Source organism: Pinus tabuliformis, chromosome 2_2 (assembly GCF_031772625.1).
Source record: "Pinus tabuliformis cultivar Carrire ecotype Pingquan chromosome 2_2, CPIR1, whole genome shotgun sequence".
NCBI lineage: Eukaryota > Viridiplantae > Streptophyta > Pinopsida > Pinales > Pinaceae > Pinus > Pinus tabuliformis.
Genome location: NC_142300.1, coordinates 44,122,373 through 44,138,997, shown reverse-complemented (window position 1 = coordinate 44,138,997; position 16,625 = coordinate 44,122,373).

The following is a 16,625-nucleotide window of genomic DNA, read 5'->3' as shown; positions in this document are numbered from 1 at the left end:
AGTGAATTTGCTGCTACTCCGACATCGGGGTTTGTTTCTCCACCTTCTAGTGGTCCTGGTTCACCTAGGGTAGAAAGAGTAATCACCCAAGATCTTCCTTCTGGACTTATTGCTATTGAAGAACTTGCTACTCCGGAAGAAGAAGTACGCATCCCTATCCCTGAAAATTAACCTGTTATTGAGCTAAGGGAGCGTGAATCAATTTTTTACTGTCCACCTAGGAACAGTACTTGGTATCTTTCTTTGACTAATTTCTTAGAAAACCTAGGGTTAAGTTTTTCACCACCTCACGCTCCTTATCACCCAACACCTAGAGGTTATTATCCTCCGTTAAATATGTCAAGATAGTCGTTCGTGTTTTCTCAATCGCCTGAATCCTTTTTGTACGGTGGTCCCTTTGTTCCCTCTGGGTATCAGTCCCTTTCTGGTACTTTTTCGGGAGCATCTCCTCAACCCATTGAGCAAGGGTTATTAACTGGAAGCAATGGTACTAAGCCGTTGAGCGTAGAAGACATTGTGATGATGTCAGGTTCTATTCCCAATCCTCAACCTCAAGGTGGCCAGTTACCGCCTGGGGGGTAGCCTCAATTATCGCCTGGGGGGCAACCTCAAGGACAGTACATACCTATGGGACAGTACGCTCCTCAAGGTCAACCCCAGACTCAATATGTACCCCAAGGTCAACCCCAGTATCAATTTATACCTCAAGGTCAACCCCAGTATCAGTACGTGCCTCAAGGGTATCAACCCCAAGGTCAGTACTTGAACCAAGGTTTCCAACCACCCTCCGGTCAAACGTATGTTCAAGGAATGGGAAATGTACCTTTAAATTATCAATCCTACCCTCAACCTGGTTATGGTCCTCAATATTCTCAACCTGTTATGGGTTAGTACCCCCAATGAATATAGTGTGGGATCCATCGCAAACTCAACAGGTGTTGCAGCCAAATGTATAGTTGTCATCTCAAATTGGACAACCCTTAGTTTCTAGTACACCCTAGCAACCTGTCCAGTCTAACATTCAAACTTCTACACCTTCGGTAGTTTCTCAGCTTGGGCCTAGTACGCCTCGTACTCCACCTCAAACGATTGCTACAACTGCCGCAACATCTGTTCAATCTACCCCACCTACTTCCGGAGTATCGACAGCTCTGGTTTCTACTGTTCCTGTATCTACTCCTCAGACATCTTTACCACTGTCTGGATCTACGATTCAAACTTCAGTTCAGATGCCTGTAGGACAACCTGGTTCAAGTATGGTTGTCACAAGTCAACCACAATTTACTTATCAACCGTACCAGAGACAGTACCAATTCGGTCCTGCTGTGCAGTAGCCAGTCTATCAGTATCAACCGTACCCTGGGTACACTTATCAACAACCTCAACAACCCCAGTACGGTCCGGTTAATCCTGGTTTTCCGGGAGGATACAATATCCCAAACACAATTCCTATTCCTAGTTATCCTGGATATCCTCCTCCTGGGGTTGGTCTCATGACCCAGAGTTTTAGGGACCCTAATCGCCAGTTACCGTTTATCGCAACTTTGGACTTACCTGACTTGTCGCGCCTAACAAACGATCCCATTAATTACCTTCCGTTTTGGCCGCCAATGCCGAATAAGTTGCCTAGTGACATTCCTAAGTTCGAAGGTAAATCAGGAGAGGACCCATCGAACCATGTGATGACTTACCACCTCTAGTGTGCGTCTAACTCCATTTCAGATGATTCAATCCGTCTTAGACTTTTCCAGCGCACTCTAATTGGTCTCGCGGCCAAGTGGTACATTGAGTTATCGCGAGGCACTTTTTATAATTTTAGTCAGTTAGCTACCTCGTTTTTAACTCATTTTCAGTTGCCAGTCCGATATGACAATGGCACGGAATTGTTAACTTCGTTAAAACAATCGACATCCACTTACATTTCAGATCATATTCATGAGTGGAGATGTCGACAGCGTTTAGTGAAGGTGTTTATTCCGGATCAGATCTTGGCCGAGTGGTTTGTAAAATCTTTGTTGCAAAAGATCACTGAAGATGTAGCTAAAGCCGGAGTTGTTACTGAGGAGCAAGTAATTGCTCAAGCACAGTACCTTGACTTGGTCTATACTCAGTCAGGTATGTTACACGAGAAAATCCCCGATCTTCCCAAGCAAAATCAAATCGTTGCAGCTCCTTCGGGATCTCATGCCGCCGATGGTATGATTGGTACGGTTAACACTAAAAGTAAGAAGAAATCTTCCAAGAATTCTTCTCCTATCATAACCTTGCCTGATTCCCCAACAGGAGATTCTTCTGCAGAGATTTCCGCCGATATTCACGTTGTAGAATCATCTACAGCCAAATCAAAATCCGGTGGGAAGAAGAAAGGAAAGAAGAAGAATAAAATGGACAAAAATTCAAAGGAGAAACCTAAAAAATTGGAATCCAATGATGAAAAGTGCAAACCGCGTTATCCTTGTCTCATTTGTGACGATGAACATTTTACAAGAGACTGCCCTCATCGTGCAGAGGTTGCGAAGATTGTCAAAGGTTCCCAAACTCCTGCTGTTTTGAAGGATCCTTTTCCAGCTCAAGACAGTAAGATGATAGGTTCGTCCTCAAGTGCCAATGAAGAACCCATACTGATGATGTCCCATGTTAGGATTGCAACTCGATCGCAAGATTACAGTAGTAAAAGTCCTATTGATGGTAAAGAAGCAAAATCTTCTCATTCTAATCCATCAACCTCAGCTCCTGGTTTCGATCCACTACAGATCGAGAAACCTAATCCAGACTTGGTAATCAAACCGCCCGCCAAGGGTATACTTTGAAAGTCAGCTTTCAATCCACATGTGAGAGCGGCTCAGATTATAACATTGTTGAGGATTTAGCTGTTTCACCCTCAGCAATGTCGGCTTTGGAAGTGTTGCAATCATGTCCAGCACAACGTAAATTACTTTTGTCGGCTATAGGAGCTGTTGACGTTCAGGACTCGAACCTAATAATTTTCGATCTAGAAAATAGTACAACGTGTTTGCCTCATCAAATGGCTTTCCAGATTCCAGTGATAGTAAAAAACAGGCCTATTCATCGGACTGTAATTGATGAGGGAGCCTCAACGTGTATTATGTCGATACAGTGTTGGAGATCGCTTGGTTCTCCTTCACTAAATCAATCCCCGACGATTCTAAAGGCCTTTGATGGCTGTGGGTTTCATCCTTTTGGCATTCTACAGGATTTGCCTGTAGGGGTTGAAGGAAAAACCGTTAGTCTACATGTGGAGGTGGTTGATGCCCCTCTAGATTACAACCTTCTCTTGGGTCGAAGTTGGTCTTACGCTATGACAGCGGTCGTTTCATCGGTCTTTCGAGTAATAAAGTTTCCACATAATGGAAATATTGTAACAATAGACCAACTGGCTTACTTTTCTTCCGACCCAGCCTCTTTGAAAGTATTCAGCATGTCGGTAAAACGACTATCCCATACAGGGATGTTGGAGTAGGACTAGTTAAAGATGTCGGTTTACTGGGAACTTTTCCTTTTCCTCCGATAAACGCATCGTCTTCATTTGCAACCATTCATATGATCACATCAGATACCATTATTTATGATGATCCTTGGATCATTCCTTCTGAATCTGAGATAGACTCATTTGGTGATGTCATGCCTTTGAGTCCATATGAAATTGCATATGAGGCCGTGCAATCGTTTACCAACCCATCTTCAACCGAAATTGACTTCATGAATGTGGTCTGTGAGGAATCACTTTTCACATCAACCTCGGATTTAATCACGCTTTCTGAACTTGTTCACTCTGACGAGCAAATTCGTGAAATCCTATGTGTAGATGATTTACCATGGGAAGATCTCCATCACAGATCTTCCTTTTTACCCGAAAATGATCGTTTTGAAAATGATTTCTCATCAATTTTTACGACTGAATATGTCAAGGAACCTCAGAATCCCATGAAACATCCTGATTCAGAGTTAAATTTGGGAAACATCTCTCGAACTATTCCTATTGACATTTCGGTTAAGCCTGGAATTGTTGAGAACATTCATATAGGTGTCGTGTACAAATGATGAAATTCAAATATATAAGGCCCTATTTCAAGAATTCCGCGACATGTTTGCCTGGTCCTATGAGGAAATTCCAGGAATTGATCCCGCGATTGTTGTTCATGAGATCAAGACTTACCCGGATGCTAAACCCGTCTGGCAACGTTTGCGTCAGATTCACCCAAGAAAAGTTGTTGTAATTAAAGCAGAAGTTTAAAAATTACTCAAAGCAGGTTTCATTTATCCGATCCCGTTAACGGATTGGGTATCGAATATTGTTTTGGTTAACAAAAAGTAGGGAACAATAAGAATATGTATTGATTATAGGGACATTAATCGAGCCTGTCCAAAGGAAAATTACCCACTCCCTATATCGATCAAATTATTGATGATTGTGCCGGAAGTGAAATATTCTCCTTCATGGATGGTTTTTCCGGATACAATCAAATCAATATTCTACCTGCCGATCAACCAAAAACGGCTTTCATTTGTCCATGGGGGACATTTGCTTATTGAAAGCTACCTTTTGGGCTCAAGAATGCCAGAGCAACTTTTCAAAGGGCCATGTCTTATGCGTTTCATGACATCAAGCACATTGTGCAACCGTATCTCGATGACTTGCCTGCTCATTCATTACATCGAGCTGATCACCTCGTCCATTTACGAGCAATCTTTATGAGGTGTAGGCATTATCGAATTCGGTTGAACCCACACAAATGTGTTTTCTATATAGAAACGGGTCGATTACTAGGGTTTGTAGTTTCGAAAGCCGGCATTCGCGTCGATCCCTCGAAGGTCGAAGCTATCATCAAATTGCCTCCTCCTTCGAGTCTTTGCCAACTCCAAAGTTTGCAAGGGAAAGAAAATTGTTTACGACGATTCATTCCTAACTACGCTGAAGTTAGAAAGGGTTTTACCCGGTTGTTGAAACAGAATACTCCATTCTATAGGGATGAGATAGCTCATAAATCTTTTGATGCACTCAAACACGCGTTGACCCATGCACCGTTATTGCATCCTCGCAACTACAACCAGGATTACTTCTTGTATCTCGCCGCCTCTCATTCCACCATTGGAATGGTCTTAGTTCAAGAAGATGAATTCGGAACTGAACATGTGATATATTATCTTAGTCAAACTTTAAATCCAACTGAGCTAAAATACTCACATGTGGAGAAATTGTCATTGACAGCTGTTCAAGCTGTCCAACGTTTTTGTCACTACATTTTACTACGTAAAACTACAGTAATTTCTGATTGCAACCCTATGATCTACATTTTGACCAAGCAATTGCTAGGGGGAAAGTACTCTAAATGGATTGTTATCCTGCAGGAGTTCGACTTGGAATTTGAGAAATCTAAGTCTAAGAAATCTTTAGTTTTTGTGGAGTTAATATGTGACTTCCCACGTGCTGACACGGAAACTGTGGCGGAAGAGCCCATTACGGACAAATCCTTGTTTCTAATCAGCACTTTAGATCTGTGGTATGGGGATATCATCATTTATCTCCAGACCCAATCCTTTCGGCCAGAAATTTCAAGGTCAGAACGTCGAAAAATTCGATTCCAGTCCCAACAATTCAGGATTATTGGAGATACTCTTTATCGCCGTGGGGCGGAGTCTGTGTTTCGACGTTGCTTAACTCACGAGGAAGCTGAAAGGGTTATAAATGACTGTCACTCTGGAGCGTGTGGTGGTCATATGTTTGGGTATGCCACAACCCAAAAGATATTGCGTGCTGGCTACTTCTGGCCGTCTTTATTTAAAGATTGTATTACGGCGGTCTGAAAATGCCACAACTGCCAAATTTTTGATCGAAAGATGTGCGCTCCACCTGCTCCTCTCCACCCTATAATTGTCGTTTGTCCTTTTTCCAAATGGGGTATCGATTTTATTACATGTAACCCTCACTCGGCCAGGGGGCATGCGTATATCATCCTTGCGGTAGATTATTTTACCAAGTGGGCCGAGGCGATGCCTACATTTGAGGCAGACAACAAGACAGCTGAAATTTTCGTGTTCAATCATATAATTGCTAGGTTTGGTGTCCCGCAAGCGATAATCACTGATCATGGGCATCATTTTTAAAACGTTATGATGACCGAACTTACAGGCCAACTTGGTTTACGTCACGATAGTTCAACCCCTTATTATCCACAAGCTAATGGTCTGGTTGAATCCATCAACAAAGTTTTAGTTATCATGATACGATGAATCATTGGGATTCATTGGTCGAATTGGCATAACATGCTATTTTCAGCGCTTTGGGCGTACCGAACTTCAGTGAAAACATCAACAGGGTTCACTCCTTTCCAACTAGTCTATGGTTTGGAAGCTGTGTTACCCATTGAATGCGAAATCCTGTCACTGCAAATGGCCATCGAGTTACTTCCAGCCACTTCCGAAGAGGAAAAGAATTTGTTATACTTGGCTCAATTAGATGAGAATCGACGTGATGCTGCATTGGCGATCGAGACTCACGCAAAATGCATGAAAGCTCAGTATGATCGAAATGTGACCCCTCGAAATTTTTCGGAAGGAGATCTAGTCTTAGTTTACGATCAAGCTAATGATAAATTAGGCGCTGGAAAATTCGTTCCTATGTGGCATGGTCCCTATGTTGTCAAGCGACAGCTAGAAAAAGGGGCCTATGAATTGGTAGACTTTGACGGGGACTCTTTGGGTAAACCTAGAAATGGTCTTTACTTGAAGAGGTATTATGCTTAAAGAATGGGTATGGAGATTTTTAGTTAGGATAGTTTTTCTTTCTAGCTGGTGTGTTTTAGTTTAAACAGTGTGCTTAGCTTAGAGAGTGTTTTTTTTGTCATTATTCCTGCTTATCTTGGTTTTACTCTTGATATTGCAGATGTCGATGCCTCTCCAAACATACATTGGTTTCGCTGATGGTGCTTGTCGTAATACACGGAACATTTCTTCCGCAGCTTGGGTTATCTATTCGCCCTCTGATGAGTTAGTATCTATGCATGGGGTAAGCCTCGGTCAAAGAACGAACAACATTGCCGAGTATAGTGCAGTGATTGAGTTATTATCTCAATCTATTTCATTTGGGATTCGGAGTTTGATAGTGAGGTTAGATTCTGAACTCGTTGTATTACAACTTAATAGAGTGTATGCCATTAGAAATATAGTGTTATTAAGATTATTTTTGAGAGTGCGTCTCTTGGAACGTGAATTTGATTATATTGAATATCAGTATATTCCAAGATCTTTAAATACATTAGCAGATGCAATTGCTTCTCGAATGTTAAATAGACATTTACAATAATCATACATGTAAATTTAAAACCATTCCATAACATGATTTACAAGATAAGCCGGTAATAGTGATATATATATATAGGAGTGTGTCAAAAAATACATCGTCCTCGATCATAGGTTGAAAAACACCTTATGATCGAAAAAAATGATAAGTACAAAAAACAAAAATGTCATATGTGCCCACAATAGGCAATCATCCTATCACTGGTGATGATCTCGATAAGAAACCACTGCACGGGCCACCTTGCAAAGGAACCTCCTAAAAGGTCCAGGACCCCAATCACATAGCGCTGAAGTCGACGAGGAATGTCAGCTATAGTGGTCTCCAGAAAATCTCCTGTCAAGTGCTCGATATGACCCTCCAACTCGGCCAAAACCTCTGCTGATTCATCCTATGGGGCTGGCGCGGCTGCAACTGGTTGTTTCCTCTCGTAAGGCCGGAGAGCGGCTGGTCGCTGTGGACCCACATCTGCATTTCAAACTTTTGTTATCAGTTTTGAGACGATGGAAAAATAATAAAAAAAATTAAAATAGGAAAAATGTTGAAAATGATTTTACCTTAGTCATCCCACTGCTCTCCTGGTGGAAGAGCCATGTTTGGGACACCACGAAAATCTACCCCAGCGTAAGGGAAGTCCTGAATAAAAAAGACCTGGTTTTCCAGCGATTGGAAATACTCAGGTTTGAATCGAGCAACCTCTATCCTCTCGTCTGGGTGACGGGCCACAATTGCGACCCATCGCATCAGTTTGGGCTCTCGAGGAAGCCGAGCTCCAACAGTAAGGTGCTGCAGGATCAAGATGGGAACCCTCTCCAGGCCAAAACTCACAACCAAAGCCCCATAACCAAAGGTCTTTAGTTGTCCGTTTTTGGCCCTGGTCAGTTGGCCTTTTAGATTGGCCAACACGGCATCGCACCAGTTGAAGATGGTGCCTCGAAAGCAATCAAATGCCATACACATCTAGGATCCGGTGGCAATATGTAATGCGGCAGCCCCGCAAAGTCTGGTGACAGTAAATGCAATCAACATGAGTTTAGGACAGGATATGGTCTTTATGTCTATCCCTTTGTCTCTAACCTGGATGTTGCAGTACTCTAGCCGGAGGCTATCGACAGATTGGACACCTGGCCTAGCCCCAAACAGAGTCAAGTCTTCACCTCTCTTAGGAAAACTAGTCAAGAAATACATGTCTGCCGGCTTGATTTCGAGCTGGTGGCCACCAGTGAAGAAGCAATGGTCCTGTATGCTCCATCTGTCAACCAGCCACTGTAAGAAATCCACCTGAGCCCTCATGCCAGGGATGGCCCAGAATTTGTACAAGTCGCACACCCTCAAAGCATCAAGTGAAGGCTGATGATTCCATGCGGCAACATCCACGTCCTCATGCTCTCGTTCATGCCAATCTAGCATGATATATTCTCTGCATCAAGTATAAAGATAAATTAAATGCTAGAAATTATTTTTTTTGGTCCAATTTTGAGAATTTTTGGGTTAAAAACCCTTGCGACGGGGACCGCACCCTCCGGGTTAGACATAGTGCGTGGGACCGCACCTTGTCTACATGGAAGGTGCGGACCCCTGGCTTTTTCCCAATGGAGAAAAAATTGGTGTCCACAGGCCAGCAGTGGTAAACCTGCGGACCCCCACGCGCGGGTTTGAAGCCTAAAACCCTCCCAAAAAATGAAATGAATGACTAAAACAAAAATTGAAACGGTCAAAAATGAAGAGTAAGATGATGTGGATTACCTGGAGAAGACGGCGTTCGATTCCAACGGTTGGATTTTCCACAATCTTCACAGGAAGTTTTCTGAACAAAAGCACTATTTTCTCACCCAAAACTCAAACGGTAAAAATGAATTAACGAAGGCCCTTTTTATAAGTTTTTTGAGTAAATAAATTGAAAATTTGTTTATGTTTCACTTTGGAAAGGTATTTTTGCGACATTTTTATCCATTTCAAATAGGTATGAGTAATGTTTGTGTTTTTGTCTAGGATAACGGATTATTTAGGCAAAATCTATTGTTTTCGACAAAAAAACATTTAGAGTCACCTTCAAGCTCTTTTCTGACTCCTGAAACATGAAAAGATTGCCGAGTTTTTCTTTTAAACTCGTTAAAACGTAATTAAAAGATGGTCCACTTACAGCTCTTTTCTGACCGTAAAAACATGAAAAGATTGCCGGATTTTTGTCGTTTCAAATTCGATATTGGTTATAAAACGACGTGTCATTGACCGCGTTTTACTTTTTCGGATCAAGGGCACTAATGACGAAAAGTACTCCTTGGTCGTAAAAGATCAAGTGGTTCTCTCAAGTATTATTTTATACTTTTTCAGGCCTGGGAGACACAAACTTACGAAAAAGGTCAACCCTCGAGTTTTCTTAAGTTTTTCAGACTCTCTAAAATTGAAAAATGTCGAGTTTCTCCTATACTGGACTCGTTAAAATTTCACAGTAAAGGACTTGTTCAATTACAAACAGGAACGAACCACTCCTTCTTAGGGTTTGAATTTAAACTAAGTTGGACTCATCCGAAGGATGAGCTTATAATCAAGCAAATGTTATCCTCCTCAAGCTTGTCAAAAATAAAGAGGTACTTGCCAGAAATGGTGGGGGAAAAGAGAGAAAAATGAGCCTGTTTATCATACTTTGTAACCGCTCTTGAACATGACACTTTTATTCACCTGGGTTGGGAAATCCTTTGCCTAACAATTGATCAAACCACATTGAAAGTCTTCAGCCGGTTTCTGAGTATTAACTTTGGGTCAATTGTCACCAAACCATCTGTCATGTCGTTATGTGTTCAAGAGGTCACTGCCAATAAGCCATTCATCTGCAAAATATCTGTCATCCATCTTGACCATCCCTGAGTCAGTCCTTGCAACTAAATTTCTTCGACATGATCTATGATTTCGTGTTGTGGGCTTGCCTACGACAGATCGCTTTCTATCGACTTCAGCTCATTATCTAGAAAGATGATCTAGAAATTGTCAGTACGTTGAGATCTGCATGCCTCAATGGCAGGTTTCTCGCCTTTGACAACAGTTGCATCATTGACCTTCGATCAAAGGATTCCGTGACATGTTCGACATCAACACATTTATTCGCATTTCATGGATTGTACTGGGTACTTTGAGAGCCATTGACATCACTGGTGGTTTCTCTCACACTTGTTAACAGTTTACATCATTGACTGGTAATCAAGTGGTTTCTACCATGTTCGACATCAACACATTCGTTCACATGGATAGAATCGTACTGTTTCGGGAAGTAGAAATGAAGACCCTGGATCTAGTTTCCACAATCCAGGCTGCGAGGAATTTTGTATTCATTATATAATGGACTATTCATAAACAGATGGCTGCGTCCACACTGTGTCCACATGAGTCTATACTTGTGATGTTTTACAAGATCATTCCTGTATCAGAGCAGTAGTTAGTTTTCTAGTCAGTTTTGATTGAGTATGGGAATGCCTACCTCAGCGATGATATGATCTCATATATATATCTTTCATTGAGTGTTTTTACAGGTTCCAACCGGGCTCTCCACAAGATGATCCTCGAAATGATAAAGTACTTCACTCTTCCTAAATGATAAATGAAATCGTCATCTACTACAGACTTCGCACTTTAGGGGGCAATATGTTACACAAAAATATCGTCACCATGATTATTTGCAGTCAGTATGGGTCTATCATCACTTGTACTGTCCTCCTAAGCAAGTCTCAGACCTCAGCTCTTCAAGTCAAGCTTTGAAAATGAGAGAAAGGCATTAAAAATCAATGAAACTCTGGTTCCGCACTTTCTCTCACTGTCACCTGTGGTCCCGCACCTTCTGTTTACAAAAATTGCGGACCTGCCCACTCTGTCCCTAAAGGTGTGGGTGCGGACCCTTGTGAAAGTCAAAAGGCGCAAGTTTTATCTTAAAAAACTCACTTTGGGTTAATTCTAGAGGATTCTAGAACGAATTTTGACGTGGATTGTTCACTTTGAGGTGGTTCATGCATCCCAAAAGAGAAGGAGCTAATCCCTTGATGAGAGGAGCTATCCCTTTGAAGGAGGGCTTTATCCCTTTGAAAGAGGAGCTAGTAACCTCCCTCCATTACACTATAAATTCAGGCATTGGGCTGGTTGCTGGAGAGGTTAGAAGCTGAACATTTTTTAGGGTAAATGTTGGTGAAATAAAGACTTCCTAGTTGAGCTTAAGAGGAGAGATCACATACCTTTTTGGCTTCATTGGGGAGTGAGTGAAACTTGTCAAAGTAGAGGAGACTTCTTGCTGGACCCTGGGAGGAGCTTGCATAGCGTCAAGGCATAGGTTGTAAAGTTCTTCTTCTTTTGAATTAATACAATCAAACTCATTTTTCTCAACAAGTATCTCATGTTATTTGTTTCATGAACTCCTTGACTTTCATGTTAAATATGTTTTATGATATTGGCTTTTGAGGTGCTATTTAATTTGTTTGCCTTGTTTGTGTTTGCAAATTCACGACAAAGGAGCTCATTTGGATCGAAGGAGCGAGGGCATCCACAAACTTGAATTGGACCTAAGGTAGGCCCTAAAAACACTTGTTTGCCTTTGTTTATTAAAGCATATTTAGAGAAAGATAGTGTCTGGTTGGTTTTCTTGTCATTAGGTCTTCTTTAGATTCTAGGAAGGTCTATCTTGTCCACAAGATCGACTTATTCCGTGTGACACTGAGGAAAACTATTCCACCACCAAGCGTGAAGGGTTAGCCATGGTATACGCGCCCCAGAAGTTTAGACACTATTTGTTGGGAGGCCATTTTAAGATGTATACGAACATCTCACATTTAAATACCTGGTCAATAAGCCTGTGTTCAGGGGAGAATCTCCAGGTGGTTGTTATTGTTCCAGGAGTATGATTTTGAGGTTATTGTGAGGCCTAGATGACTAAACACGGGACTAGAGCGTTTGTCACACATCGAAAGAGGGAAGAGCCCACTAATTTGGAGGAAGGATTGCCTGACGCACAACAATTTGTAGTGCACATTGTAGATGGTCATTTTGAAGGCATCATATACTTCCTAACGACAGGAACTACCCGGGAAGGTTACACTGTCCAACAGAAGAAGGAGTTAGTGGTCAGCGCGGTAGACTTTTCTATCATATTTGAGCATCTGTACAATATGGGGTTTGATGAAATATTATGAAGATATGTACTGGAGTTTGAAAGGAGCAGTATCCTCATGGATGCTCATGGGGGGCCGCGGGAGGACATTATGCAAGGAGAGCGACCACACAGATGATTCTATGCGCAGGGTTCTGGTGGCTAACCCTCTATCAAGATTCAAAAGCTAACTGCAACTACTGTGATGTGTGTCAAATGATGGGCAGGCCATCGTGGAGGGATGAGCTACCTTTGAATCCACAAATGACATTATAACCCTTTGAGAAATGGGCAGTAGATTTTGTGGGAACCATTCAGCCCCAAGGTAAGAAGACAGGAGCATGGTACATTATCACCACGGAAGAGTATTTGACTCGATGGATAGAGGGACAACCTTTGAAGGATTGTACAGGTGCAATTTTTCTGAAGATCCCCTTTGATTATGTACTGACGTGACTTGGGTGTCCAAAGATTTTGATGAGTGATAGCGGTATGCACTTTTTGAATGAGATGATCAATGTGCTGACAAAGGAATTTCAGGTATATCACCAGAAAAGCATGCCTTATCACTATTATAGACATATTTGGGCACTGCAACCCCAATATTATATGTCAATAAACCAATAGATCTATAACCCCAAAAAGTGTTTTTTCATACCTTAAAAGATCATGGTCAACTAATTACATCATTCCCCAAAAGTTACACCTGAGAAACCGCTCAGAACTAGCCAAAATTGGACCATACTGACTACCCCACTATCAAGGTGTGATGCATACTGACTTCTACACTAGCTAGGTGTGATGCATACTGAAGAGGCCTTCTATGGGGTGCGATGAGCGAGGATGGACAAATGTCCGAGATAGTTTGATAAGTGGATGCTCATGGAATATTCCAAAAACTTCTCATATGACACTTGCCTCTCTGAATTCGCCCAGGGATGAGTGAGAGATCCAAGAAATCTCCAAGTGGAACCAAGATACAACAAGTGGAATGACACTAATAAAAAACCAAGAGATGACTCACACCCTTGCAGACATCTATAAATGGATCCCTCATCTGAGAGATCTAGAGGCTGGAATTTTGTAATTTGTAAGGAAGTGCTAATATTTTGTCTTTGAGAAAGAGCATTGTATTGTTGGGTGATCTTGCTTTTCATGAGGTGAAGAGGGCTTTGATGCTAGGAGGATGATGCTAGATCAGAGAGCTGGGTTGTAATTCTCCCTTCTACTATTAATAAAGTTCTTTGAGTTTTCCTCCATACAATTGTGTATTTGTGAATGTTGTTGTTTGTGAATGCCATTGCATGATCAATGTATTTCTGATTTTGATTGTTTATGATATAATAGATCAAGATGCTTTGATGGTGTTTTGTTACTCTGTCTTTATAGGTATTCATTGAGCGGGATAAGTAGGAGAAGAGGTGCAAGCTCTATCAAGGAAGAGAGGAATCACGTAAGGAGTCAAGAGAAAGATCTAGGTTGGTCTCTTTGCTCCTCTCTTATCTGTCATACATAAAGGAAATCTAAAATTCCTTTGATTGTTTGTTTCTAGGATAGCTGCCAATCCTAGTGGGACTAGTAGATCGAAAAGACACTAGTTTTCCAGGAAAAAAAATGGGGGCTTTGTTGGGGAGTGAATAGTTTGTTTGTTTTTTGCTGATTCTTTGTTTTATAAACTATAGATGGAGCCTGAAGTTAGCCATATAGCCTTCGAACTGCTCTTGCTCTGCAATTGCAAAGTAGATGAATGCTACTTCAGTCAATCTCCAGTTTAGTTTATTATTTGAACATCTGACTTACAAGCATTCTATATGCCCTATTGCTATCTCAATAAGCTCCCAAGATCATACCCCTGTACTTTGTTCTTTACTGTCCATAGTAGCTCACCTTAACTCACTGAATTTAGCAGCAAATTTGAGCCAAAACCCACCTCAATTGCGCTCCCTAGCTCATCGCACTATCTACCATTGGAAACCAGTATGCATTGCACTTCCTGAGTGTAGTAGGTGAGATGAATCCCTGTTTCTGTGAAGCACAAGTGCGATGACTGAGTAGTCCTTTTTCTTTCCTTGAAATTTGGGTTTTTGTCCTTGATTTTAACTCTCTTTAGTTGTTTTGCTGCTTATGAATAGTATCTCATTGTTGAAGCCTCCTTGATTTACATAGCCTAGCCTCCATTGATTAGGATTAGTAAATGTTTTAATGTATTTGTCCATCTTTTGCAATCCTTAGTCAAAAAGTTGCTTAAATCGAACTATCATTTTGGTGCAAAAAAGTGTCGTAGCTGTCATTTTGTATCAAAAAGTGAAGTGTCGTTGAGTCTTCCATCCTTGGATAGTCAATTGAACTTTTTTTCATGTATTTGATTTGATTTTTTGATATTTGAAGTGTAAAAACCATTTTCTATTCAAAATTGAAAAGTGTCGTTTAAGTCTTCCTTTTAGTTTGAAAAATAAATTGTTGAAATGCCGCTTTAAAGAAAATATTTCAGATCTATACTCAATTTTCCTTTTTTGCATTTCTCATATTAAGGGAGCGAAAAAAAAATACATGCATTTTCATTTTCATTTAGACTGTGTGCGAAAAATGATTTAGGAAAAGTGCATTTAGTGTGTGATGTTTGCTCTCTATTTGAAAGAATCGTAATCTTCTTTCCTTAGTAGCTAGGATTTTCATTGCTAAAAGAATAAACAATGATTGTTTATCATTTTAGATTGCATATTTAGGAATTTTACATATACATCATGCGGCGGACCTTGAAAGGCAAACTTCTAAGCAAGATCAGCTCTAAAATAAATTTCAATGAACTTAACAACGCTTTGGAACCTAACGCAACACATCTAGAGGTCTAGGCTAGAGACGTGTTCCGGCGTCGTAAAATCTAGTAGCTATTGTTTTCATCGAAGGTTAGGTGATTCCTCCACTTCAATACGACAAGTGCTAGCACGGACTTGTGCTCCCTGTACCCTCGAGTATATATTGGGAGACCACAATACGCTTATATCCTTTATCCCTAGGAAGCCATGTTGCTGCCCTATCGATTGCAATGCACTGAACACAACATTCAGGAAGATTGACTGTTGTACATAAGTCCTTGGCAATTTCTCTTTAATTTATCACCAAGGTGTATTTTGCAGTTTTGTGATTGGTTTGGTAATCCCTCTGTCTATATTTCTAGAGTAGTCACTTTCATTCCTTTTCGAATCCTTAAAAGAAAAGGTCCATCTAAGCACTTGTCACTTCAGGCTCATTAAGAATCGAAGGGGACTAGAGTCATCTTTAGATTTTTCTTGACTCTTAAAAATTGAAAAAGCAAAGTTGTGTCAAAGTATCATTAAAATTTATTAAATTCATAATAACATCATTGTTCCTTCATTGATCTTAGGTCGAGTTAATGGAGTCTATCAATCATGGAATCCCTCTTGAGGGGAATCCTAGCCCATTTTCTTCTTGGGGAAATATTGGTGCTCCATATATGGCCACATTGTCCCTTCCATGAATCACAATTGGTCTGCCGATATGGCTATTCGTGACCTCTGTTGTTCAAAATACTGTAATTCCTCAGCAATCGAATCGGAAACCAGTTAATACCAGAAGTGACCCTTCACCTTCTACTTCATTTTTTTCTCCCTCCCCTTCTTCCTCTTCACTTGGTGAAAATAGTGATACTAGTAAACAAGTGCCTGAGAAGAAGAAGAAATGGAACGAGAAGAAGAAGAAGAAATTAGCTAAGCAAGGGGGCAACATGAATCATCTGGTGAATATGCACACATTAAGTCTCCTAAATATCCTTGTCTAATTTGCAAAGGAAACCATTTTCATCGAGATTTTCCTTGCATTCCGCAGATCTTGAGAGAATGGTCTCCCCGTTCGCACCATCCAGTGTCATCAACCTTTAGCGATCTTGTCGACATCACACCATCAACTAGTGAAAATGAAGTTCTCAGACAGAAAGGAAAGGTCAAAATTCCATGTCAATTATGTGAAGGAGACCATCGCCTTCCCCATTGTCCTTTCTTGGATGAGGCCAAAATAGTCTTCTGTAACCGTCTTGCTTCATCGTAGTGACTTCCACATGGATACAAGAAACTCTCACTGAGTCCTTTGCTAGTTGAAAATACGACTAACATAACTCAATTGTCGATTGAAACACCTATCATTGAGAGTAAACCTTCTGAG